Source organism: Gopherus evgoodei, chromosome 10 (assembly GCF_007399415.2).
Source record: "Gopherus evgoodei ecotype Sinaloan lineage chromosome 10, rGopEvg1_v1.p, whole genome shotgun sequence".
NCBI classification, from domain to species: domain Eukaryota; kingdom Metazoa; phylum Chordata; order Testudines; family Testudinidae; genus Gopherus; species Gopherus evgoodei.
The window spans coordinates 37,805,884-37,832,644 of record NC_044331.1 but is presented as its reverse complement, the minus strand read 5'-3'; the positions used below and the strand labels follow the sequence as shown (position 1 = coordinate 37,832,644).

At 46.1% G+C, this 26,761-nt stretch overlaps 1 protein-coding gene across 5 annotated transcripts in view; it reads left to right on the top strand.

Moving 5' to 3' along the window:
• The window catches only part of LINGO1 (leucine rich repeat and Ig domain containing 1), a 494,269-nt gene that overhangs the window by 184,016 nt on the left and 283,492 nt on the right, over positions 1-26,761 (top strand). For all 5 annotated transcript variants that reach the window (XM_030578570.1, XM_030578573.1, XM_030578574.1 and 2 more), the window contains one exon: positions 8,278-8,320. The gene's annotated coding sequence lies outside the window, so the exon portion shown is untranslated. The remainder of the gene's footprint in view (positions 1-8,277; positions 8,321-26,761) is intronic.

The window sequence follows — 26,761 nt, the reverse complement described above, 5'->3', positions numbered from 1 at the left end:
CTGTTGATAGAAAAGTTGATAAGATGAAAATGGCTCCTGCCAGTATTTATGAAGTACTGATTTTTTTAAAATATGTTTTCCTCCTAAAAATTAAGTGAATTTGATGCCAGTGGAAGGTGCCAGCTTTGACAGCCCCAAGGCCCCCCTCCATCCATATAACAGGTACCAGCAGTGGAAATGTCTTCCACACTGCCCCCTACTGTTGTGTCTTAACCCTTTCCCAGAGTACAGCTATCTGCAGGAGTGAGGGGGAATCCAGCTTCCATTGCGCCCTCTTAGTTCTCCAGCGAGATTGCCAGCAAAGAAAGGAAACCAGTTGTGATGGTGACACCTGGCCTCCAGCAGTCGCAGAACTTCAGCAGGTGACTGTGTTTGGTCTCTACCAGCCTGGTCCAAGTCAAATCAGGCACCTAATTATCTGAGATCATGTTTTCAATCATCATTCTCTCAGCCCTCGTGTGCTTGTGCCATCTCCCGGAATGTTTGTTCTCTCTGTGGCCAAGCGAGCACTTGCATGGTGGCCCATTGGGTGGCCTGTTTTTGGAGGGAAGGCAGCCTGTTCTGTCCCCAGGCTGCACACTCACTTGGTAGATACCACCATGCGAGTAGACATGGATTGTGCAGCATCTTCTAACCCTACTCTTTACCTACAGCATGGGTTTCCATGCCAAACTAGGCAGTGCCATATGAGCCAGAGGAAGGCGTAGGTGGCCAGCACCCTAGATAATCAGCTGCCTTGGTATCTTCATGCCACACCTTGGTGCTCTCTGCGTATTTGTAGATTGTCCCTGGTGCAGCACTTCTGCAAAAGCTTCCCTCTAGCAATAATACCAAATCTATTAATCAGCTTCTCAGTCTCCTGCTGCAGGGCTTATAACCAGCTAACAAAAGCAGCATTGGCAGCTGCTCCCCTAAATGCTCTGTCTGGAAACATCTGGATCAGCTAGGCAACTTCTCAAAATCAGGAGAGCATATAGGAGGGGATTGGCTACGGGGTGGGGGCGGGGATTTGCGGCTGCATCTGCTGCCTCTTGGAGACTCATTTTGAAAATTGCATTGGAAGCTGATAAGTTTAATGTCTGTTTAATCAAGGTAGCCCGAGAGAAAGAGGGGAAGGGAGAAAGAGCTCTGCATGCGGTGTGTGAACGGTTTCACTTCATAGTGAGGGGGGAAAGAACTAGAAGGGCTATGAAGAGCTATTTTTTCCTCTTTTAATTTTTTTAAAGCTCCTTGCCTGGTGAGAGGGAAAGCTGAGTTAATTATATTGAGTTTATCTCCTCTGTTTTGGTCTGAGATCAATCTTAACAAATCTTACAGCTCCCAGTGTTTGCAAAAGGCAGGGAGGGGCGGTGGGTGAGAAAAGGCCCAATTTCCTTTTGCTAATGTGATCACACTGCCACCTGGCAGGAGAACCGGTGCTGGGCGCTCTCCCTCTGCTGCTTGCTCTGCCTGGCCGCATGCCGAACAGGCTGGGGCAGGACTGTGGGGAAAGCATAGCAGGTTTGCAGGATCCCAGAGAGGTTGCACAGCTGCCCGGTCTCCTTTAGATGCCGTTTAATTCCCAGCAGTATTAACTAATGCAGGCAAAAGTGGTGGGGGAAGGGAGAAGGAGACTAAAGCAGTGAGTTGGTGGCAGTTTTTCCTTTTTGGGGGCTTGTTAAGGCTGTCTTGCTGGGTACCTGGCTGTCAGATTCGTGGCTCCTGAGCTGTGGCTGTGGGTCAGTGCTACCTGGATGCTCTAGAGAGCCTTGTTTCTGACTCGCTGAGTGATCTTGGAGAAATGATTCCCCATTTCCATTCAGTTTCCTTCTTTGTGAAACAGGGAAGCTTCTCTGTTTCCATCTTGTAGGAGATAGCCTGGCTCAGTTAATCTGTATGTGTAGAGTGCTTTGAGATCCTGCCCTGACAGGTTGATTTATTGTATTGAGCTGACGCTTCCCAGCCACACCTCTGGTTGCAAAGCCAGTGGTTGCCACCACATGTATGTGCTGCACTATGAGCCCACCCTTTTCTGGAAACTGGGATGGGATGAAATAGAACAGGTAGCCCAGGAATGTGTGAGGAGGAAGGAATGAGAGGTTTGAAAGGTCCTCTTGGGAGATGAATTTCAGGAGAGTTGGATGTTCCTCTGTATTCAGGCTGGTTCTTCAGCACTCCAGCATAAGGCCTGAATGCAGGATCCTATTCTGGTCTGATTCTGACCAAAGCACACAACTCTGATGTTCTTCTCAAGACATAAACTCATGCTATGAGATTTTCACAGTCGTGTTTGGAGAACTTCCTCCAACTGGGGACATCAGTTGCATGTCACATTGTCCATCTGGCGACGGGCTGAGACTATACATAGCCTGCCTTGGGAAACAATGATCCGCTGCTTATCTCTGCTGGCACCCAGCAGAGAGAAGTATGAATGCTGTTCTGTCTCCTCCAGCTTCCCTGTGCCGAGGGGACACTGTGCCATGGGGAAGGGTCATCACAGGTGGGGTTTACACATGGAACCCTGCCAGGGCAGGCTCAGGTTGATCTCTGTAGCCTGGCAGAAGAGCTCCTTGCAAGTGAAGAATTCTCTCCCCAGCACTTGGGAGTCTAAACCTGAAGGGATTTGCTTGGAGAAAGAAGTGAGCAGGGACTTCTTGGTCCAGCAGGCAGATAGGCTGGCCCTGGGGCAGAAGGTTCCCTAGGACAGCAGTCCATGGAGTGCAGTTGGGTTGTGGATGAGGCAGCGGTCTGCAAGATAGGCTAGTCCCCATTTCTTTGGAGACTTTGTAGACTAGGACCAACCTGTTCAGTTTAGGATGGTAGCAGAAGGGGAGCTGTTGGGGGGTGAGGAAGCAGGGTGGAGATGAGCTCATATCACCTTATGAGGAAGGGTGCTTCATGCTGTACCAGCTGCAGCTACTGTGTGTGGGTGGAGATCATGCAGAGAAAATCAATAGTGAAAATATGGATCAGAGTAGCCAGGTTCTCCTTTGTGATTAAGACTCATTACAGCACTATCTGGAACTTCTCTGGGGCTTTGAGGGAGGTGCCTGTACCATCTCTGTGCAGGGTCTGACTTTTAAATAGTTGGCCTCTGAAGAACCCCACCCTGGACTCCGTCTGCCCCTCTCCCTTCACTACCTGCATCATCTCAACCTGGCGTTGCTCTGTCTCGGGGGATTATCTTTATTGGAAAGAGCCATTTGGGCTGCAGATCTATGTGGAACTGGCTAAATCCTCCCAGAATGTCCTGTCTTGACATGCTCTGAGATTCCTTAAAGTCTGGCATCCATGGCATAGATTCTTCGGAGCCTGCCTCTGCTTTGCTCAGGACTTATGAAGAGGACTGACCCAGCAGAGCTGGTCCCTGTAAGGGGAAGTGGACCCAGCCCCACTTCTGGTACAATTAGTTCACCTCCCCAGGTGGGGAGAATGAAGGTCATGTGGTTCAATCAGACTACTATCTTACTTAGCCCAGAGGCCCAGGGAGAAAGGGGTAGTGGCAGCCGCAGTTGGCTGCAGAGATCAAGAAGGCTCATTTGGATCCCCTAGATAGCAGGGGAGAAAAGGACTGCAGTGAGGTAGAGCTGGGGTGACCTGCCAAGGCAGAAGAGAGACCAATCTCCAGGAAAAGCCCTGGGAGTCTGAGCTCTGATAAAGAGTGAGGAAGACTTTAAGCAGAGTGTGGAGGACAGAGACAAGACCCTTTTGGTTTGTGTTGTACTTGGTCTGTGAGTGGGGAATAGCCCGGAGAGTCAGCACTCTGATAAGAGGGAGAAGAACTAAAAGTTGAGCCCAGGAGGGGTGGCAGACCATTGGCTTACGTTAATTTGGGACTGTTGTTGAAGGTGGTGTGTATTTTGAACGGGAGTACCCTGAAGGGGGATTGAACTCTGAGAGTGACCAGCCAGAGGCCTAAGCCCTGTGAATCCCTGGGAGAGTCAGAAAAACTCTGGGGAGGAGAAACTTGAGGCAGGGCCACCCCATGTCACAAGGGGGACCTCTGCAGGTGGTGACCCAGTTTCAATGAATTAGAGGCAAAAAGGCCAGTGGCTGGCCTACTCTGTCACACCTGCCCAAGCTAGCCGTAGTGCTAGAACAGTAGGAGAAATGTGGAGAAAGCAACAGAACAAGAGAGGAGAAAAGCAGTGTCCCTGAGGGAGCTCAGTGTGTCTCTGTAAGAATTTGCTGCCATGGCTGTCCCAAACAATGGCAGCAGATTCCCAGAATTTGGAAAAGTGCAGTACTCAAAAGAAAGGCAATCATCAGTTACACCGCCCCATGCATGCCAGTACCCAGCTGAGAGGGTGGCTCTTTCTCGCAGCACAGCTAACTGTCACCACCGGTGACCAAAATAACATGTATCCTCACGTGATGCTCAAAGGCAGGACTGGTTTGCTCTCTGATCAGCATCCCTTAGATGCTTTTCCATACAGAACTGCCAGGACTCTCGTTAATAATGCAATCCTCTGCTGAGGAATGCTGGGGGCTTCTGGGCCTGATCTCCAGAACCTTCTGGGGTACCAGGCACCATTTCTTACCACAGGGCTGATGGCATAACCGGGTGGCTGTTTAGGAAGCAGATCTTGCACGCAGGGAGCAAAAGCTGTTCTTTAAATGATTGCTCAGCCTGTGGGCCTCTGTTCTGATTGTTCTTGCAGTGACAGTTTTTTTGATATTCTGAGCTTCAGAACAAACTAAACTTCTCCACATTGGAGAGAGGGATTTTTTTTTCTAACAGCAGAAAACAGAAGCATTTTGAAGTAGTGCCAGATTGCAAATGAGAAATACACTGTCTTGCTCTTTATTCAGAGAACTGAGATGCTCTTCTTATAAATTAAAAAAAAAAACAGTGCATATATAGAGGACATGTTTTGGAGGCCACAGTTCTGCTGTTACACACACACACACACACACACACACACACACACACACACACATTTATTTATTTATTTTCTAAATAATTTTCACTCTCCTAGGAGGCTTTTTACCTGCAATGGTTGGAGTTCAGGGTTCAGAATTTCTCCTGCAATAGCCAAAGACCTTGCTACTGCCCAGGGTTGGCAACCTCTGGCACATGTGCCAAAGGTGGCACGCAAGCTGATTTTTGATGGCATGCGGGGCAGGCTGTACCTCTCAGCCCACCTCCACTCTGGGGTTCCTGCTGCTGGCCCCTTACCAGCTGGAGTCCCACTCAGCACCTGCTGCTGGCCCGGGGAAAGGAACCCCAGGCTGGCAGTGGGCTGAGACCCTGGCTGGCAGGAGCCAGCGGCTGAAACTCCAGAGTGGGGGCGGGTGGAGAGGCTCAGCCCACCTCCGAAACCCCAGAGCTCGAAGGGCTGATCTGCTCAGCCCGTCGTCGGTCTGGGGTTCTGGCTGCTGGCCCCTTGCCACCCGGGGTCCCCGCCGCAGCCTCACTCACCTTGCTTCTGGTTGGAATTCCAGCGCAGGCCCCCTGCCAGACAGGGTCCAGGCCTCCGGCCCTGCTCAGTCCTACCAGCAGCCAGCTCCACTCACCTCAGCTGCCAATCTGGGGTTCCAGCCGGTTAACAACTGATCACTCAGAAGCCTGTCTGCAGCTTAAAGTATCCAAATATGTGCCACCAGACTCTGGAAAACTCAGCAAGGAAAAGCAAGGGCGAGGATCACACTAAACTGATAAGATCTGCATTTTAATTTAATTTTAAATAAAGCTTCTGAAACATTTTGAAAACCTTGTTTAATTTACATATAACGGTAGTTTGGTTATATATTATAGACTTATAGAGAGACCTTCTAAAAATGTTAAAATGTATTACCGGCATACGAAGCCTTAAATTAGAGTGTATACACGAAGACTCGGCACACCACTGCTGAAAGGTTGCCGACCCCTGGCCTAAAGCATTGCACGGGAGTGGGCTGAGTTACCCTTTCCAATACTGCACTAGATGTTAGCCAACTCATCAGCTGTCACAGGAGAAACAATGAGTGAATGCCAGCCACTGCCTTCTACTTATTGTGGGCTGGGGCTGGCATCTCGGAATCCCGAGCCATGTGCCCTGGTAGGTAAACAAAGGAGGAAATTATTTTCAGCAACGTTCTTGCTTCTAAACATAGGACCCACTACTGCAGTCCACACGCACACAGGCAGCCCAGTTGAAGTCAATAGGACTCTTTGTGTGAGTAATGGGTGAAGCTGGGGTTTTTGCAGTTGCATGTCTAGCTGGGTTCTGACTCTGCTCACCTGCAGGCTACAAAAAAAGGCAGGCAAATCCTGGTATTGGAGTGCATATATCCTACAACGGGGATCCCAGTTGTCTAACTGGTGTATGTCAATGGCTCCCCCACTCTCTGACCACCTGTAAAATTGAAAAAGATATCAGGATCTCCTCTTGTTTAGCCATAAATAAAAGGAAAGTAGTCACAGCCCCATGGAACCTGCTTGTATCCACTCTCCACCCCATGAAGATTATAACCCCCAGGCTGAAAACCTATGATGGATGCAAAATGGGGACCTGTCCATTTCTGAGAGTCCTCGGTTAGGTTCACAAAAGTGTGCAAAATGGGAAGTCATGCTGAAAAGACGGCCATTGGTATTTAAAACTAAGCACATTCTGCTATGTCTGGGATCTTAACCAGCTTTAAGTATTTAAGACATGCATAGAAATTCTGTAAAACTCCATAAAAATCTATTGCTTATCATAAGAGATCCCAGTGTCTTTGCAGAGTACGTACTGAGCAATTAAATGGCAGTGCTGGTTCTCTCCAGCCATCTTGAATGACCGTATTTGCCTTTTGGAGTAGAATTAGTCCGAGGCGCTAAGGGTGCATGTGTGTATCTAATTCATGGCTACTCAGAGTATGGCAGTGTCATTTCCAGTTGGGGTAGACACATCATGGTTACTCAGAGTATGGCGGTGTCATTTCCAGTTGGGGTAGACACATCAATGCTAGCTATGCTTGAGCTAGTGTGCTAAAAATAGCAGTATAGCCTCAGTGGCCCAAGCAGTGGGATGGGCTAGCCACCTGAGGGCATACCTACAGTTTCAGATACAGCTGTACTTGGGGCGACTAGCCCATTGCGCTGCTGTGGCTACATTTCTCCTTTTAGCATACTAGCTTACTCAGAAGTCATGCAGATAGTTCTAGTCGAGCTGGCAATGACACTGTCCAGCTCCGGGATCTACTTTGACAGTCCATCCAAAGTAGGGTCACCCCACCACCAGTGACAGTGCACTATGGCATGTTCAGATGTGTTGGGGGGCAAATGCGTCCCACCCATCAGGGTGGAATATTATTGAAACAATAATCCTGTGCTACCCGTTTCTGAACCTTAGAAGGATAGAAATGTCGGGCTGGAAGGGACCTCAAGAGGTCATCACGTCCAGTCCGCTGTGCGGAGGAAGGACCAAGTAACCCTAGACCAGGGGTCAGCAGCCTTTGGCACGTAGCCCATCAGGGTAATCCATTGGTGGGCCGCAAGACATTTTGTTTACGTTGACCGTCTGCAGGCACGGCCCCCCGCAGCTACCATTGGCCAGCAATGGCAAACCATGGACTCTGGGAGCTGGGGAGGACCATGCTTGTGGATGGTCAACGTAAACAAAATGTCTTGCAGCCCACCAGCAGAATACCCTGATGGGCCACGTTCCAAAGATTGCCAACCCCTGACCTAGACCATCCCTGACAGGTGTTTGTCCGACCTGTTCTTAAAAACCTCCAATGACGGGATTCCATAGCCTCTCTTGGAAGCCTATTCCAGGGCTTAGCTACCCTGATAGTTAGAAAGTTTTTCCTAATATCTAACCTAAATCTCCCTTGCTGCAGATTAAGCCCATTACTTGTCCCATGTTTAGTGGATACGGCCCACAATCAAACATCATTCACTTTATAACACCCTTTAGTGTGTAGGAAGACTGTTCTCAGCTCTCCCTTCACTTGTCTTTTCTCAAGACTAAACATGCCCAGTTTTTCAACCTTTCCTCATAGGCCAGGTTTTCTAAACCTTTTTTTACCATATTAGTTGCTCTCCTCTGGACTTTCTCCAAATTGTCCATCTTTCTTAAAGTGTGGTGCCCAAAAGTGGACACCATATTGCAGCTGAGACCCCAAAGGTGCCAAGTTAAGTGGGACAGTTACCTGTATCTTATATATGACACTCCTGTTAATACACCCCAGAACCATGTTAGCTTTTTTTTGCAACCGCATCATGGTGTTGACTCTTATCTAATCTGTGATCCACTATAAACCCCCAGCCCTCCAATGCTTCTTGCTGTGAATGATCTGCCTGCTGAACCTCATCTCTCTGTTCTTTTGCAGGTCTTTAGTTGCAGCAAAAGGTCCTGGCAGGATTTCTTCACTGGTAAGTGCTGTGTGGTTTCCTTTGGTCAAATTACCAGCTAGTGTTGAAGCATCTGTTTATTATTTAGCACTGCGTTGTGTGTTTGTTCACTTTCCTACATTGCAGTAACATTAGTGAACAGATTCACACCAGTGCGTTGAGTACAGGATGAGGCCCAATAAGTGTACTGTTTGGCACAACACAACCCCAGTGATTATAGGCTAGTGATGGGATATTCATTCTGATTCATTGTATCTCGACGGTCGGGTTCAGAAATTGACAACTGTTAGTTCTAGGATTTTTTGAACCAATATAGAAAAATATTGAGAGTCTGATCTTCCCTTTATGTGCAGGAGTTCGGTGCCAGTACGGCCACTGACTTTGTTAAGGCTGTTCTTGACTCACACCTGTGCCAAGGATTCCTCCCCCATGGCATTTAAAACGAGCACAGAAGTGTGCACCCATGTAGGTAGAACAATTTCTGTGCCATAGAAAACTGGGCTTTTACCACTATTATTGCATGTCTGTGTAATCTTCAAAGGGAAACTGTGCGGGCATCTTCCGTTCTGCCTAGATACGTTTTGATGGATGGAAACTGGAAACTTCAATTCAGTAATTGACACGATGATTTAAATAAAAGCCGGGATGCCTCTAAATCATCATAGCAGTAAGGATGTCCCTAAGGGCTAGGCTTGGGAGGACCTTTTCAAAGATCAGAAGGCAATGTGTTATGTAGGCGTAGAGCAGCAGTTGCCCTCAGGACCTTGCAAAGGAGCAAGGTTTAGATAAAAAACAAACGGAGCATTTTGGGTCTGTAAGAAAATATGAAAAGTCAAAGAAGCAGGAGCCCGGCTTTACCTGTGTTGGACGAGTTGATGTTGTCATCTGTAACCTTTCCAGAGACAGCTTATTTCAAACCTTCCCTAACAGATGCTGTTCCACAGCTACCTAGTCCCTGTATTTGTTTTCCATTTGTTATACAAAGTGCAGTAGCAAATTACACATGAAGTGTATTAAACCTGGCCACTTTCCTATCAATTGTAGGACTTGTCGATTTCAGCCAGAGAGGGACTTAGCTCAACTTTCAAAATGAAAAATCACTTTATTTAAAAAAGGAAAAGCATCTGAGTTTTTTAAAAACACAGAAATGTTGTGGGAAATGCTCCAATTTCTATGAATGGCAGAGTTTCTAATACCAAATGTCCAAAGTTAGTTGATATTTAGAAACTACTGGAAGGCAGGCAAATGAAATCTAGGTACATTTTTAATCCACAGAAGTTCTTATAGTATATTTTAAGTATCAACATTGGTTTTATTAATAGCATAGACTGTAATGAGGAGTTCTGGCTAACATAGAGAGTTATTTACTTTGCAGAGTAACTAAACCTAATGATAGCGCAGAACAAAAAGAGGATGTTTACATATGGGAATGACCTCCCTGTAGAGAAAGGAAAAGATGAGGGAAAGCGCTATTAAAGCACGTCTGTGCTTTTAAAACTAGCAACAGGAAAGATGTGCACTTCTGGTGTGGGGCCTGTATGTGAGAAGGTGTATGTCAAAGTCACCCCCTGTCCTGAAAGTTATGGTTTGCATGTGAGCAAAGTGAATACGTTTAGGAAATTCAGAGGAATATTTGTGGGAAATTTCTTGCCTGTGATCACCTAGCTGACAACTAGAGTAATGGGCCACTGGCTGTCCATATGTAATATTTCCCAAACCTCTATTCAACACTGAAAGGAATCCTAGAAGACTGAGTGAGTATTCACACTGTATCTTACATGATGGTCCTGCAGTAGTGTGTATATGTAAACGCTGACAAAAGGTGATCTCTGCTGGGCTGAACTCGGACAAAGTGGGGCCCACATCAACCAAAACATTCCAGCACCCCAACGTCTCACACCCCTCACTTCAATCTACCTCCTCCCTTCCAGTTTCACTCCATTCTGTGTCCTATCGCTCAACACGGGAAGGGATGGCAGGGCTTTCCTGGTCTACTGCTTTGCATGGATTAAGTGGCCTCCTTGCAAGTCCTTTTGTTGTCTCTGCCCTGCTGTGCTGGCATGCTGGCTCACCCACCAGTGTGCCCCATCAGTATTATAGTATGAAGCCCGCAAAGGCTAACCCACTCCAGTAAAACCGATGTCGCCCATCTCTGACTGGCCAAGCTGGTGAGGGTCTTACACTCAGCTAGATGGCATTGCTCTGTCTCTAATGCAATAACTTTTGATCAGCACCTCAGATCCATTTCAAATTGTCAGGGAATTTTCTAGGCATCAGCGTCCAGAATCCTATAGATTTGAGGGGAAATCAGAAAACTGAAAGGGTGAAAACAGGAGACACAGGGACACATGGAGTCCTTCCAGCTGCTAAGCACTGCCTCAGCTTCAAGCACTGGTGCAATTATCTATAGATCAAACAACTGGCTGATGGCACCCATGAATGCTTTCCAGCATAACCAAATCCCTAGTTCATCTCTGCCCACCCTCCTAGTAAAGGTTAACACATTAACATCTTGAATGATTCATCTCCCGGACAAAAAAATTAATAATTATAGGGGTGGGGGTAGTGTGTACAGCCCCTAGCATAGAGGGGAAATGGAGGGAACTGATATGGGAGGATGGGAAAATTGGATACACTGATATACTTGGATATTGGTATTGGATATACTTGTGGGGGAACCGTAGTATGGGAAGGGGGGTATGCAGAGCCCCATAGTATGTGGGGGAATGGGGAGACTCTGGCAAGGGGAGGGAATGGGAGAAACACAGAGATCCTGGCATGATGAAGGCTATGGGGGTTTGCAGGGAATTCCTTCAATAGAGGGGGGTGGGCAGAAGTGGCACACAGGGAGCTTGTGGGGGGATGGAAGGATGCAAGGCGCCCTTGGCGTGTGCTGTGAGCTCAGCAGACAGAAGCAACGAAGATTTAAACACTCCCCCCATCTCCCAGTTTAGCTGGCCTGTAAGTATGTCAGGACAGACTTCTGCAGCAGCAGACCAGCTCTCAGCAGAGCTGGATTAGCACAGGCAAAGTAGGCACGTGTCTGGGGCCCAAATTCATGGGGGAGAGCCCCAAACTTTGCATTTTATTTAACCGATGCGCAAACAGAAAGAATTTCACTCTCCTATGTGAGTGTGTTGCGACGTGGTCCGGCTGGCCCTGCATCATGACTCAGTCTCTGCCCACTCATGATGGAGGGGTAGCTGGGCCAGATTTGAGCAGCATTGCAACCCCGGGCGTGCCAGGTCACAATGCCACCCACTCCAGTAAGCGAATCTACCCCCGGGGATGAGGAAGGGGAGCTAATCCTCGCACACCTGAGATTCACTTTGCCATTCCCAACAAAGCCAAGTGGAGAAAGGGCCCCTCCTCCCTCAAAGTGTGTGTTTCCCTAGGGCCCAGTGATGGGTTAATCCAGCACTGGCTATCGGTGCTTCATAAATGATGATAGCCGGTGAAGAAGCTGTGCCGCGTTGCACACAGGCAGGGCGGGGAATGTGTTGAAGAGTGGCAGGGCCTGCAGTCTGGCTGGGCTGAAGATGGAGGGATCCATCCCAGAGTGAGAGAGGAGGGCTCCAGGCTGGGGGCGGGGGGGAGCAGGAGGAGAGGGGGGGATTCTGCAGCCAGCAGCTGGAACTGGCTCAGCCAGAGGCTGTTGGCACCATCCTCTGCATGCGAGAGCCACCTGCTGCGGTAGGGCCTTGGATCTCTGTGTTTAAGAGGATCCAGTTTTAATCTGCCACTGAGTCTGCTTTATTCGGAAAGCCTGTTAGAGGCAGATGATAGGTTTGTTAGCTAAAGTGCCCAGCTTGTTGCTCTTTGATTGTCATCCCTTAAAAATATATATCACAAAGTACTGCCTAATGAAAGAGTGGGTAAGGCAGGGGACTGGGAATCAGGACTCCTGGGTTCTCTTCCTGGCCTTGCCACTGACTCACTGTGTCCTTGGCTAACTCCCTTAAGACCCCATTTTCAGCAGGTATGTGTCCAAATCAAGGTACCTAAATAAAGGTCCTGTCTCTTCCATAGTTGCTGAGCACCAGCAACTCCTAGTCCCTTTGACCTCAATTGAGTTGTTCTTGACCAGGATAAATCCTGTGGCTGATAAGCTGTTTGCTAAAACAGCTTCAGTAGGTTAGCTCTGTTGCCTTAGCTTCCCCCTACATAGAAGAGGAACTTGGTACAGACTGATACCTGTGTCTTTCCCTATGGGACATTATTAGCATTCTTTTCAAGGAAAATAATGTTTATACAGTGACATCAGACCAGCAAACTTCTAAATAAGATGCCATTGGCTGGTGAAGAAAAGGCACCTAATGATGGGAGAAGGGAACTGAGCTTAAATAAAATATTTCATTAGAACTCCTTTTTAGGGGGTAGCAGGATATGGTGTCTAATATCTCTGTCTATTTCAAGGGAGGCCTTTTTCCTTTTCCTTTGTGATCAGGTTGTTTCTGCTGTGAAGCTGAATACAACATCTTCAAACCTAGCGTACAGCCTAAAATATTTAGTCTGGAAAGGGGCAGGGGCAAGAGTGTTGAAAAGAAGGTCATGTGGTGAGAACATTACCTTTGTTAACAAGATCCCATTGACACTGTAACCATCAAAATAAGGCCATGGCCCAGATTCAGCTCTCTGGATAAATCTGGAGTAAACCCACTGACTTCTCTAGTTACCCCAGATCTGCTCTTGCATAACTGAGGTCTGAATTGGGCCCTCTATATCTGAAGACGTCTATGATACCTGGGTGCGTAGCTGTTTCTGATCCCACATGGCAACGTAATGTCTATTTTAGTTCTGACTGTATCCAGATTTTAAAATAGCCATGATCTCAGAGCGCATCTGAATGAGATGTTGACAATGCAATGATGTCTCCTCCCCTGAGAGTCGACCGTAGTGTTCTGAAGGCTCCAGCGAGGCTAGTTTGGAGTGTCTTCCCCACACTCATTTGCTTCCTTGCAGCACAGTCCCACCCCTTTTGGAATGAGTGTGAGCAGACCCGGAAAATGATGTTCTTTCATCACACTGAAACAATCAAGAGGCTCAAAACATATTTACAGCTTGCTCCCGACATTGGCAGTCACGGCACATCGCCGCTTTCAATCCAATTTACTGTCCCCAACGTGACTTGGTGTTTCAGTGGAAACTTTCTCACCTCCCTCTGATCGAATTCATTTAGGAGGCTGGCTGCCTTGCGGGTACTAGCCAGTTCATGTTCAGCAGAGGTGGCATGCTCGTGATGAGATTGGGGAGGGAAGGCCCCACCCTTATTTACGCCTCAGGGCAAAGCGTGGATGTATGTCCTACAGACCACACAACACAGAGGACCAAATTCAGAAGTGGATGAGTGGAAGTTAAACACCAAAGGCACAGGTAGAGGCAGATAAAATGAAGGGTTGGGGCTATTTTATTTTCCATCCTCCTGTTAGTGGGCGATGCTGGCACACATTAAATGGATTAAAATCTGGCTAACCGATAGGTCTCCAAATGTAATTGTAAATGAGGAATCAGGATCAAATGGGTGTGTGTCTGTGGGGCCCTGCAGGGATTAGTTCTTGACGCTATGCTATTTAACATTTTCATTAATGACCTGGAAGAAAACATAACATCATCACTGATAAAGCCTACAGATGTGTGTGAGTGGCTAATAATGAAGAGGGCAGGTCACTAACACAGAGCAATCTGGATTGCTTGGTAAACTGAACATAAGCAAACAATATGCATTCTAATATGGCTAAATGTAAATCTCTACATCTAGAAACAAAGAATGCAGGCCATACTTGCAGGAAGAGGGAACTCTGATAAAGATTTGGGGATCATGTTGGATACCCAGATGGATATGAGCTCCTATTAAAAGACTGTGTCGAAATGGCTAATGCAATCCATGGATACTGTGACAGGGTCAGGCCAGATGGCTACAGGAGAGTGTTAGAATGCAGATATATTAGTCCCAGATTAAGTAGATCCCTTTTCCCTGGGTAAGGTAACGGGCAGTTCCAGAACAAGCAGGAACTTGCTGGAACCAATTAAGGCAGGCAGGCTAATTAGGATGCCTGGAGCCAATTGAGAAGAAACTGCTAGAATCAATTAGGACAGGCTGGCTAATCAGGGAACCTGAGTTTAAAAAGGACCACACTTCAGTTTGTAGCATGCATGTGAGTTGCTGAGAGCAAGAGGTGCTAGGAGTGGGAAGGCGTATTGCTGGAGGATTGAGGGGTACAAGCATTATCAGACATCAGGAGAAAGGTCCTGTGGTAAGGATAAAGAAGGTGTTGGGAGGAGGCCATGGGGAAGTATCCCAGGGAGTTGTAACTATTGCGCAGCTGTTCCAGGAGGCACTCTAGACAGCTGCATCCACAAGGCCCTGGGCTGGAACCCGGAGTAGAGGGTGGGCCCCAAACCTCCCAACTCCTGATCAGACACAGGAGGAATTGACCTGGACTGTGGCTTCTACCAGAGGGGAAGGTCTCTGGGCTATTCCCTGACCCACATGGTGAATCTCTGAGTCGAACAAATCTGCCAATAAGCGCAGGACCCACCAAGATAGAGGAGGAACTTTGTCACAATACATAAACCAGGGAATCTCAAGTAGGAGTAGAGAGGATATTTTACATCTGTACTTGGCACTGGTGTGACAGCTTCTGGAATACTGTGTCCAGTTCTGGTGTCTTGTCCATTCGAGGGATGTTGATACATTGAAGTAGGTTCAGAGAAGAGCCCTGAGAATGATTAAAGGATTGGAAAACTTGCCTTATAGTGACAGACTCAAGGAGCTCAAGCTATTTATTTTAACAAAGAGAATATTAAGGGCAGGGCCAGCGCTTTCATTAGGTGACCCTAGGCAGTCGCCTAGGGCGCCAGGATTCAGGGGGCAGCATTTTGTGCGTTCCCCATGGGGTGCACGGGAGCTTCCGGTTCCACTCCTGTTGCGCCACCAAAGAAGGACCTTCTGCTGACGTGCTGCGGAAAACAGTGGCAGGCAATTGAGCAGCTCAATGACTGCCGCTGTTGCCTGCGGCATTTCAGCGGAGGGTCCTTCTTCGGCGGCGTGATGGGAGTGGAACCGGAAGCTCCCGCGTGCCCCATGGGGAGCGCATAAAATGCTGCCCTCTGAATTCTGCCTAGGGTGCCAGAAAGTCTGGTGCCGCTCCTGCTTAAGGGGTAACTTGATTACAGTCTATAAGAACCTACATGGGGAACAAATATTTAATAATGGGACAAGGAGTCCCATGGCACCTTATAGACTAACAGAAGTATTGGAGCATAAGCTTTCGTGGGTGAATACCCACTTCATCAGATGCAATATTTAAAAATGGACTCTTCAGTCTAGCAGGGAAAGGTACAACACAACCCAGCCGCTGGAAATTGAAGCTAGACAAATTCAGACCAGAAATAAACCATACATTTTTAACAATGAGCATAATTAGCCACTAGAACAACTTACCAAAGGTTGTGGTGGATTCTCCATCACTGACAATTTTTAAATCAAGATGGGATGTTTTTTCTGAGATATCTGTTCTAGGAATTATTTTGGATAAGTTCTCTGGCCTGTGCTATACAGGAGGTCAGACTAGATGATCGCAATGGCCCCTTCTGGCCTTGGAACCTATGAATGGGAACACAGGAGAGAGAAGCTGCTATGAAGAAAGAGGGAAGGGAGATGTTAAGAAGACAAGAGTGAGGCTAGGTCAGGACTATGAAAGGAAAGGAAACCATGCAGATGGGTATCTCAGAGATGGCATGTCATGTGATGTCTTGCAGTAAAGTTACAGAATAAAAGAGCCATGGTGCAACATCTCCTGCCATCCTTCTGCCTATATTGATCTTTCACATCTACTGACTGGACAAAGGCCTCTCCAGAACTTCTCTCACTCTAGACTTGGGAAAGAAATTAGGACTCCAGCATCCTTGTGCTTGATCAAGAGACTACTACTGTAGCTCAGTGTGTCTTTCCCATTAATCTTGCTACCACAGGTGAACCTGATGGGGACTTTTTGTTCTCCTTAGTGTCAATCCAAAACTGGTTGCTAGACCTGTTGACCCCGCAACAATGATAACATAATCTCCAATAAAGGGACATTCCCCTCCCACTTCCCTTTGGTGCCTCGCCAGAGATTTGAGAACAACCAAAATAAAGACAGGTCCTGAAAAAACCATTCCAGGCAATACATGAGACCCACAGCATGTTGGATCAAGACTCTGAGAGGTTTTTAGTGTATTGCTGACATTCAGCACAAGGGATGGTCCTCAATGAAACTGGGAGCTTTTTCATTGGTACTTGGCCAAGGCTTAGAAGGCTCCCAATAGCTGCAGACCTCAGTGATAACTGAGTCTAACCTTTGGTGTCTGGTGTAACAGTGACACAAATAGCAACTTGGAAATAGAAATGGGACTCAAAAAAACCAGATCTCAAGATCACCGAACTCTGGAGACCCGGGGATCTGGGTCTGACTCCCAACTCTGCAAAGGGCCGAGGGCTGCAGATGTGGAAGCCGGCTTGCTTCAAGATTCCAAAGAGCTAAACACTGCAGCCCTCACAGCGCCATTAGGTTGGGATCTGCGCCAGTGAAGCCACGTGGAGATTCACCAGTTTGTGAGGGAACACAGTCTGTGAGTGGATGGTCTCCACCTCAGGACTGAGGTGCACTAGGAAGCCCAGTTTTGAATGAACATTGAGCAGGTATAGCTACCCTTCATGGAGATTCCTCCAGGGCAGACACAGTGGTATAACAGAAGTTTTGTAATGTGCCTGCAGTAGCTGGCATGTGGCCCTTCAGAGGTCTTAAATCTCAGATTCACTGAGTCCATAATCTCCCTAAACACTCAGGGCCAAATCCTGCCCTGATTTGCACCTTCTGCCGCTCCATTGACTTCAGCAGAGTAGCACATGGTATAAGAGCAAAATCTGGCTCCTCCTCATGAGCTGGCGTTAGCTTGTTGGCAAGCTGCTGCATAAATGAATTGGAAGCAGTTTGAAGTCCTTCAGGTACTGGAAGTGGTTCAAGGGAAATCTCATGCATAGTAGCAGCAAGGAGTTAACTGTGGAGCCAGGATGCTTGAAAACTCAGAGTGCTCGAAAGCTGCCTCCAGCCAGGGTGAGAAGAACCTCCGTGTGTGCATATGCGTGTATTCAAGGGGGCATGGAAAAAATGGTAGAACATTCTCCAAGAAAGAGGAACGGGACAGAGGCAAGGAAGGGAGAGGGTAGAAAAGACAATGAAGAAGGAAGTGATGGGGAGAGTCGCAGGTTCCTCCATCATCTTTTCATGTTCTTCTCTTTCCCCAAGTATGGTAATTGGCTCACTGCTTCTATCTCCCAAATCCTCTTACAATCCTCCCATTTCACAGCTCTTACAAGTCCCACCATTTGTGTTAGCAGAGATAAAGCTCCCCTCCCACACTGGGTTCTTCTCCTCAGCATAGTTACCCACAGTCTACTGTCGCAAACAGTATTGTTGGGAGATGCCCTGAATTTGGCTTTCTTCTCCCTAGGTGGCTCCTGCCTTTTTCTTCTCTTGCTTCCTCTCTGCCCCTTTCCCTCACTCTCTTTTTCTTCAGGCTACATGGCAGTCACATGGCTGTGATAAATGAGCTTAATCTACACTGCAAATTAATCACATTGTCATGCTGGCAGAGGGAGAGGCAGCTGCATGAAATGCCTGAATCTCTGGCTAATTTATCACAAGGCCGAATGCAGAACCACTCCAAGGTTTAACACTACTTCAGCCACCCTCTGGGTCTGGGCATGCTTAGTAGAGCAAGCCACAGCAAAAGACACAGAAAAACTGACTTAAGGCAGGGCCTTGAGAATTAAACACTTTGGAATGGGAGTTTCCTCTTGCAAGTGGGCTGGAAGGATCTTTTGTGTCTTGCCATGGTTTGCAACAGGGAGCAACTAGGCATGCTGGGAACCTCTTGCTTAAACCTGAGGATTGGAATTCATGGGCCCTGGTGCTTGTCAATGAAATATAATGCCTGAAAACCATGATTGTGGTCTCTTGATGTGGCAGATAGGTCTATGTATATAAAGGTACTTCAGGTTGTGCCTGTCTTGAGGATTAGCGCATCCCAGGCATTTAAAAATAGACGCTTCTCACAATAAAACCTTCCCAGCTGTTAATACGGTCTTCACTGCTACTTCCAGCATAAGGGTCCAAAACCAACCGGGCTTCTTCTACTACTCATCCCATTGCCCAGAAAAGCCTGGGCCAACAGGGGAGGCTTTCAGGGTTAGCTGAGATGTTTGCATGCAGCTCTAGTTGTGCTTACCATGAAATTCATCCTGATGAACCCTGCACTTCACTGCTGTGCAGCAAACTGCCCCTAAGGTTGTCAGTCTGAAAAGTATTTTCTCTGCTAGGAATATCATGCAGGCAGAACTATTTTTGGCACTTGCTGAATTAACTACTGTGAGGTGTATAATGGGCTAATGAGAAAAATAGCTGTAGTGACAAGGATTCTAAGACTTTCAAAAATATGGATATCTGCTAATGGTGTAACCTGGCGCTGTCTAGCTAGACTGATGTATCATAACCTTGCCCCTTAGCTGGGATGCCATTTAGCTGAAGATGTGCTTATTATCCAATATAGTCTTCAGCATACTTGCAAGGCTCTGAGATGCTATATAATTAAACCCTTATGACCAGATCCTCAGCTTGTGTAGTTTCACAGCAGCTCCATTGACTCATGGAAGCTTTACCAGCTGAAGATCTAGAATACTAGAACTTTGAGCTCACAGTTCCTTTGGTTGCTCCTAGAGGTGCACCGAGGCTTGTGCTTAGCTTATAGGGTCAAGTTATCTGTTCTAAAAATCTAGCTCGTTCAATGCCAACCGTTTCCCTCCTTTTTAACACAGATCTAGTTGGATGGGTCTCCTTATGTTTCCCATGTGATTTAAATTCCTTATGCCAGGTTCTTTGCTTGGGAGTGTATGCTCACAGGAACAATTGCTTTAGCTTATTTCTTGTTGGTGTCTCTCTGTGACAGGAGGATCTAGGATTGCTATCAAGAAGCTTCTCTGTCTGATCAAAATACTTTGTGCTGATGAATCTGCTGATGAAGCAATTCAGCCCAGCATAGTGGTTGGCCAGGGAGTACAAATGTCTGATGTGTGTGAATTTCAAGAGATCTAATCTCTGTCTCCTAGAGGTCTGAGTCACTAGCTAACAAGACTGTAACTGATATTAACCAGATCCTCCAAAGGTTTGGATTCTTCTGAGGGCTGGCAGCCCATTCTTAGCACCGGCTGCCTTAGAACGCGGTCATTGAAATGTCAGTCATACACTTAGGCCCACATCCTGAAAGATAGTTAGGTGTTTAAGTCCCATTGATTTCAATGGAAGTTAAAGTGCCTAAATACCTCTGTGAATCTGGGCCTTGTGGTCCCCTAAAATAAATACATACATTTAAATTTTTTAAAAAATGGTTTGAGAGAGCTCCGTTGTCAGGTCTCTTACCAGTGAAAGGGTTTGAGTCTCAGGATGTTAAGTAGAGCTGGACAAACTGCAAATCATTAGAGCCTTGCGAGGATACAAGATTTTTTTTATCCGCATCCAATCTGCAAACATAGCCTGTGGATATAAAGTGGATATCTGCAGATTTCCAGGGCTCTACAAATAATTTGTTTGACTAATTTAGTCCCTTTTGTTCTTTTCATAGCCTACAAACAGAAGTTAGATAAAACATAAACTTACTCATCTGGAAGGTTTCAGCATAACATTATTTCTTGAAATCCAGAACCTTAGCACAAAAGTATCAAAAACTGAGAGAGAAAACAGGCTGCTCACAAAGGCAGAGAGAAACAACTCAACCCACCTTGCTGTGTTAGGCTTGTTCTTTGCAGACTGACTGCTGAAAGAGCCTGATTGCACACTTTGCTACAGAGCCCCCTAGTGTGCAAGCAGAACCAGGAAACCCCTCACATTTAAAGTGATAGCTTGTAATTTTAACACAAGTTTTTAATACACCACACCTTTTCCTCTTTGGTCTCTCCACCAAGGAGCCATGATTTTCTCAGATTTGTTCATTGTTACTAATTGTTCGGTGAATCATTTTATCACAAACTAATTGGTTCAAGTAACTGTGTGGTGACCAAGTCATATGATCATTGTTTTCTATTGGATTGCCCAAGTTTATGAATAGGAGGCGTTTCTGAGGAAATCACTGGGGCTTGATTATCTCAGGGGGAGCAGAGATTGTTGAATGGGAATGTTTGCAAATGAGAGCAGGAGATAGAAGCTTGATGAAATGTTAAGCCGCTTGGAATCTTTTCTAGCTTTCTCTTGAACAGGCTAAGGCATTATATTTGGGTATGTGCAGATTGTAAAATGCTTCCTGAACGAGGACAAGGTGTGTGTGTGTGTGTATGTGTGAGCAAGCCAGACTTCTTTGCATGTAAAGACTGCTAGACAGCAATTTCCATGTGTCACAGCTTGGATCATCGATCATGTGTGCACATACATGCATGGTCCTGATGGTAAAGGTTATGACCAGATCCTTGACTGGCTCATTTAATTGTCTCTGCCAGGGCTCTGCCCAAAGGAGTATTTTACCTATGACATGCCACACAATACTGTTTTATGTATATTGTCCAATTAGGGTGACCAGATGTCTCAATTTTATAGGGACAGTACCAATATTTGTGTTATATAGGTGCTTGTTAACCCCCATGCCCTGTCCTGATTTTTCACACTTGCTGTCTGGTCACCCTATGTCCAGTGTATGAATTGAATATGTTGGCCTCCATTTTGTCACCCAACTATCAACTTTTCACCCCAGTCATTAATCTTATGTATTTATACAATGCTATGTGCACAGGGTACCTCTGCCTACCTTTGTCAATCTTATTATCTGCATTATGCCCAGATCCCTGGACTGGGGTTTTGCAGAACACTGTTTCATTGCTGTGTTTTGTTAAATATAGCTCCATATAAGGCAGGACACTTATCTATCAAGTAAACTCATTTTACTTACTGGCCTTGCACTTTCTGTCCTCATGCAGTACAGTCACTGTCAGCCACCGAGTAACTGTGTTTGTGCTCAGCCCTAGTCACTTAACATTGTGCATCTTGTTTGCTTGATTGCCAGGATAGTTTTGGAAGAGTCATCTTAACTGTGTCCCATTCCCAACTCGTGTATGTGTCTGTGTATAACATCACCCTACATGTATTTTCCAAGTGCAGTTATTCAGAATACTGATGTTCACCTTCTGTCACAGTTAGTCACATGTGCATACTCCGCTACGAAGACTACTGTTAGATGCCTATGTTGACCTGTTCTCCACAAATCGCCAACAAGTCTTCTGGATCGCTGCTGGTCGCAGACTGCAGCTTTGGACCAACTGATCTAATGGAACCTTCTTCCCACTCTGTCATTTCCTGTCCAGGGACTCATGCCAACTAAATCTGGAAGGATCTAAAACCATATACTTGGGAGCTTACACGAATCCACCTACAGTGGGGAGATGGCTTAACTCTCTCTGCATCATGCAAGAGCTAGCATGATTTCTGGTGAGAGTTTATACCAAACTGTGAGAGCTGCAAGAGGGCATTTGCTGTAGGATGCAAAGTAATGGGAAACCCAAAGTGCTGTGGTGTGTGGTTCGGTATGTGGTATTTCTCTCAACCATTGCCTCAGCATGGTTCTAAGAGGAAGTGTGCCGCTGGAGGCGTCATCTCTTGGAGGAAATGAAAAACTGAGGTTCTGGCAGTTTGTCACTAGCCATCAATAAGTTTAAGCTTGAAATTAGAGGAAGGTTTTTAACCATCAGGAGTGAAATTCTGGAACAGCCATCCAAGGGGAACAATAGGAGCCAAAAACCTAACTGACTCCAAGACTGAGCTTGATGAGTTTCTGGAGAGGATGGCATGATAAGGTTGCCCACAATGCCATATGGCACATCTGAGACTGCTTTTAGTAAATATCTCCAATGCCCGGAGGTGGGACATTAGATAGGGAGGGCTCTGAGTTACTACAGAGAATTATTTCCCAGGTGTCTGGCTGGTGGGTCTTGCCCATATGCTCAGGTTCTAACTGGTCACCATATTTGGGATTGAGTAGGAATTTTTCCCCAGGTCAGATAAGAAAAAATCACCAATGTGTCTGTTATCCTCTGCAGGGTAGGGTATGGGTCACTTGCTGGTATGAACTAGAATAAATGGTGGATATGCTGTGACTGGACGTCTTTAAATTAAGACTTGAGGACTTTACTAACTCAGCCAGAGATTATGGGCCTATTACAGGAGAGGATGGGTGAGCTTCTGTGGCCTGCAATGTGCAGGAAGTCAGACTAGATGATCACAATGGTACCATCTGGCCTTAAAGTCTAAGGGTCTGAGTCACCAAAGAACCCATGGCACTTTTTCAAGATTTATTTGTACTTGATGTGTTTTGTCAGCACCCAGAATTGTGCTTGGTGCTCTGCAGAACAGTCCTTACTTGGGAGTTTGCAACCTAATGTCTGGTATGACAGAATGAGTGTGTGTAACACCTACATCTAGTCAAAAACTTTCAGAGGGTAGAGATTTTTCATCAAAAAATGGGCTTTTTACAAAATGAAGCATTTCATACAAAACAGTCGATTCTTTTGTTTTTCAAAATAAAAGGTATGTTCTTTAATTAAAAAAAAAAACCCAAACCTTATTTTACTTGTTTTTTTTAATTGAACTTTATCTGCATATGGCTACCAAAATCTTGTTTACTCTCAAGCAGCACAGCAAATTGATTTTGATAAATTGAAAAACGTTTTGAACATGTTTTGGGGAAAAGCTCAAAATTCTAGAAAAACCCCAAAGGGTCCATTTTGAACATTTGGAAGCGAAAACAATTTGGAATCTCTGTGAAAAGAGGCTTTAATTTTTGACAGGTTCTAGTTCAGTGGGTCTCAAACTTTTTTACTGGTGACCCCTTTCATGCAGCAATCCTCTGAGTGCCACGCCCCTTATAAATTTTCACTTTTTAATATATTTAACACCATTGTAAATGCTGGAAGCAAGCAGGGTCTAGGATAGGTTGCGACTGACAGCTCACAACCCCCCATGCAATAACCTCATGACCCCCTGAGGGATCCTGACCCCCAGTTTGAGAACCCCTGTTCTAGTTATAACTGAGGAAGGGAGAAGTAAAGGTCTGATTTCCAGGGTTCTAGTCCAATTCTAATCTAGATTATTGCATTCTACCTAGGAGTATGCATTTTCCTCATGCAGTCTCAGCTGAATATAGTGTCCTCTTCACTTCCTGACCCTAGTGCTGTGTAGTGCTGCTGCGTGCTAGGCAACAGCCACCATGCACTATTCTGTGGCTTTATTGCTGTGGTGGGTAAAGTGATTCTAATAGATAAAGTGTCATTTTTAAAGTCCTTTGGGATAAAAGGCTCTTGACTATATTTACCATTCAGAGAAACAGGGCTAGCTTGATGTATGTTAATGTAAATGGGAGCCCTAGACACAACATTCTTCAAACTAGACCCATTAAATGCCCCCACCAATAATCTTCCTGCCCGGGGCATTTCTCAAGGGTTTACTAATCCAAATGGTGCCCTGGCTCAGAAATCTTTTTCAACAGAGAGGAAAGGGATGAAATGTTAGAGTCCATGGAGGCACGTATGTGGGTTAGAAGCAACCTTCATAAATTGCTTTTAATCCATACCCTGCACCATCATCTTCTCTTGCAATGTGTCTGTTTAAATAGTGGACTAGTTATATTTCACAGTGCCCAGGAGAAAGCAATTGATGTTGGGAGACGAAGTCTCTGTATTCTGTGGAGTCCTGGGAACTGTAGTTGACTACTTGAGGGAGTCGCTGGGACCAACAAATTAATTTTCATTAAGGTCTCTCCTGGGACTTCAGGCGAACTAGCTGATAGCTCCTCCTTGCATTCCCATGTGCCTTCCACACCGAGTGGAGGTACTTCGGAGCCCCTCATTAACCTTTCTGTGCCACAAGCTATGAAGCAGCCTGCAATAATGTAGGATAGTGCAAATACTCAATTGTAGACCAAGCCACATTCTAAGATCCAGGTCTCTGTTGCAGAGAGCACTACTTCCAGTAGTGTCATTGTCACAGCTGCCACACAAGGGTAGAATATTAATGGACACCAGTGTCTGCTGGTGTACAACCTCCTAGGGTAAGTCTCATGTAAGGCCTCTTGTTGTGTTCTATTTAATTTTTTTAATAGTATGTCAGGATCAGAGCTGGTTGAAGTTTTTTTTATTTTTTTCATTTTTTTTCTGCAGAAAACTTCAGTGCAAATGAAAGAAAAAATAGATAAAAAACCAAAACCTGAAGCATTTTGATTCTGAGAGGCCACTGTGGTTCCTCATGGGAGTTGTCATTTGGGTGCCTCATATTCCTATTCTCCCCTGTGGTCTGACCTATGAGTCTATGAGTCTGGGGCTTCCTAGCTGGACTACATCTCCCAAGATGCATCACAGTCTCATCTCTTCATTAGGGGAACATGGCAGTTACATGACTGTAGTGCATCATGGGATATGACATCGAGCTGGGGCCACATACCATGAAAAATGTTGTTCAGGTGAACACACAGCTTTCTGTCAAAACTGTTTAGCTGGAAAATGTTTGACCGGCCCCAGTTGCAAGACTGATACTTGCTGGCATGTGTCTTTATGTACGTGCTTCTGCTGAAATATAATGGACTTGTTCATGCTGAAAATTTAGGAGAAGTGCTCCTTCTACTACAACTGAGTAGGACCAAGCTATATGGTGAAGCTTAAAATAGTGAGTCTGAATCACGTGATACTGCCTGTATGGGAAATGATTAGGTAACTGTGTCTGAATAACCACACCAATTGCTGCAATGCACACAGAGAATAATGAGTGGTGCTACTTTGCGTGATTGCAGGCACAGAAAGTTGTGCTCATTTCCCCCCTCCCCTCCCAACTCTCTGAGGTGTGTTTGAAATTTGGTTTCACTTTAGGTGGAAGTTTAGATCAATCCTTATTCTGTCCAAAGTAGTTTTTCCAGTCCTAGCATGGGAGCAGTTCTGAGATTTGAACTCAAGACAGGAGGCTGACTGCAATAACTCTATTTGGGTGCCATCTTTTCAAAGCACACACGAGGGCAGGAGATTTTTTGTCCATGCTTAGCTCCTGTGAGCACTGATACAGCATGGAAATTCCCTGCAAATACAGGCAGAGCCAGATCTCAGCTCTATCAAGCTATCAAATAAAAAGCAGTACATAAAAGTGAATCCCACTCATCAGCTATCATGTAGTCCACTCCTCAACTGCCTTTAAGGTTCCCCTCTAATGCTCTCTTTCTTCCACTATTAAAAAAATTCACAAGCTGAATTTTGCCTTTCTGGTATCCAAATGTAAAGCAGGTTTTCCCTTCCATTCTCATGCTCTGTACTGTAATAGATGTGCATGCATGTATTACTATTGCTCCCCACTGCAAGGAACACCAGACCTGTTCGTGTTATGCCACTGTCAATTTTCATGGCAGGAGGCCCACAGATGATATAAGCTCTAAAATGGGGAAGCACAAACAAATCCCCCTTTAGCTGAGGTGGTTGATGTTTCTTAAACAGGAGCCAAAGATCACTTAGTTCAAGTTTCCATCATTCACAACAGTGAAGTAAGTTGGGCATGAGGTTTCACTGGCAGTCCTGATGTCTGGGCACCATGGGCCTGATTCTCCATCCACTCTGGTATAACCTGCAACCTGCGCCGTCTTTCCTGACTCGTACATGGTCCTCACGTTCCATGTGACTATGGTAATCCTCCTGGTTGCAAGAAGGGTAATCGGCTTAGTGGCTTCCTCACGGCTTTTACCACCCAGCATCATGCATCTTCGAATTAGTCAAGCGTAAACTCCATTAAAAGCAATGGGCTTACACCAACGCAATTGAGGGGAGAATCTGGGGCCATAGATGCAGCATGGCAAGGTGCAAATTCTTCCTGCCTGGGTAACAGAGCATGAACTCCTGCTGTCTTTCCTGACAGTAAGGCCTCAGCCCAGGTCTCAGCCTCCCCATCACTTCCTGTTCTGTGGAGCTGAGCATGGATTATGTCCCTAGGAAGGAGAGGACATTGATGATGCCGGTTTCTAGTGGAGGTGTCAAGTGGCTGGGGTCCATCTCAAGGTGTTCTCCCTTGCCATGTAAGTGCCCTCCAGCTTTAAGGGCTAATGGAAATGGCAGAGGCCATGCAGTGTGTGCACAGGTGCAGCATGCTGTGAGAGCACTGATTGATCTCTTCAGAGGGCCCAGCAGCCTGCTTACCCCACAGAGAGAGTGTTTTCAAACATCTGTCAGAGCCTCTCCAGCTGCTGGAGCTTGGGAAAAGCCAACTAATTGTAGCTATTTTCAGCCACTTTGCTGCAATCTCCTGTGATTGCTGCTGCGGCTCTTGGGCCTTTTAGGATTCAGAATTAAGTTTCCATAAGGACATGCACTCTAGGAATTCATTTGTTTAAATCATCTCTTTGCAGCTGCATGTAGATATG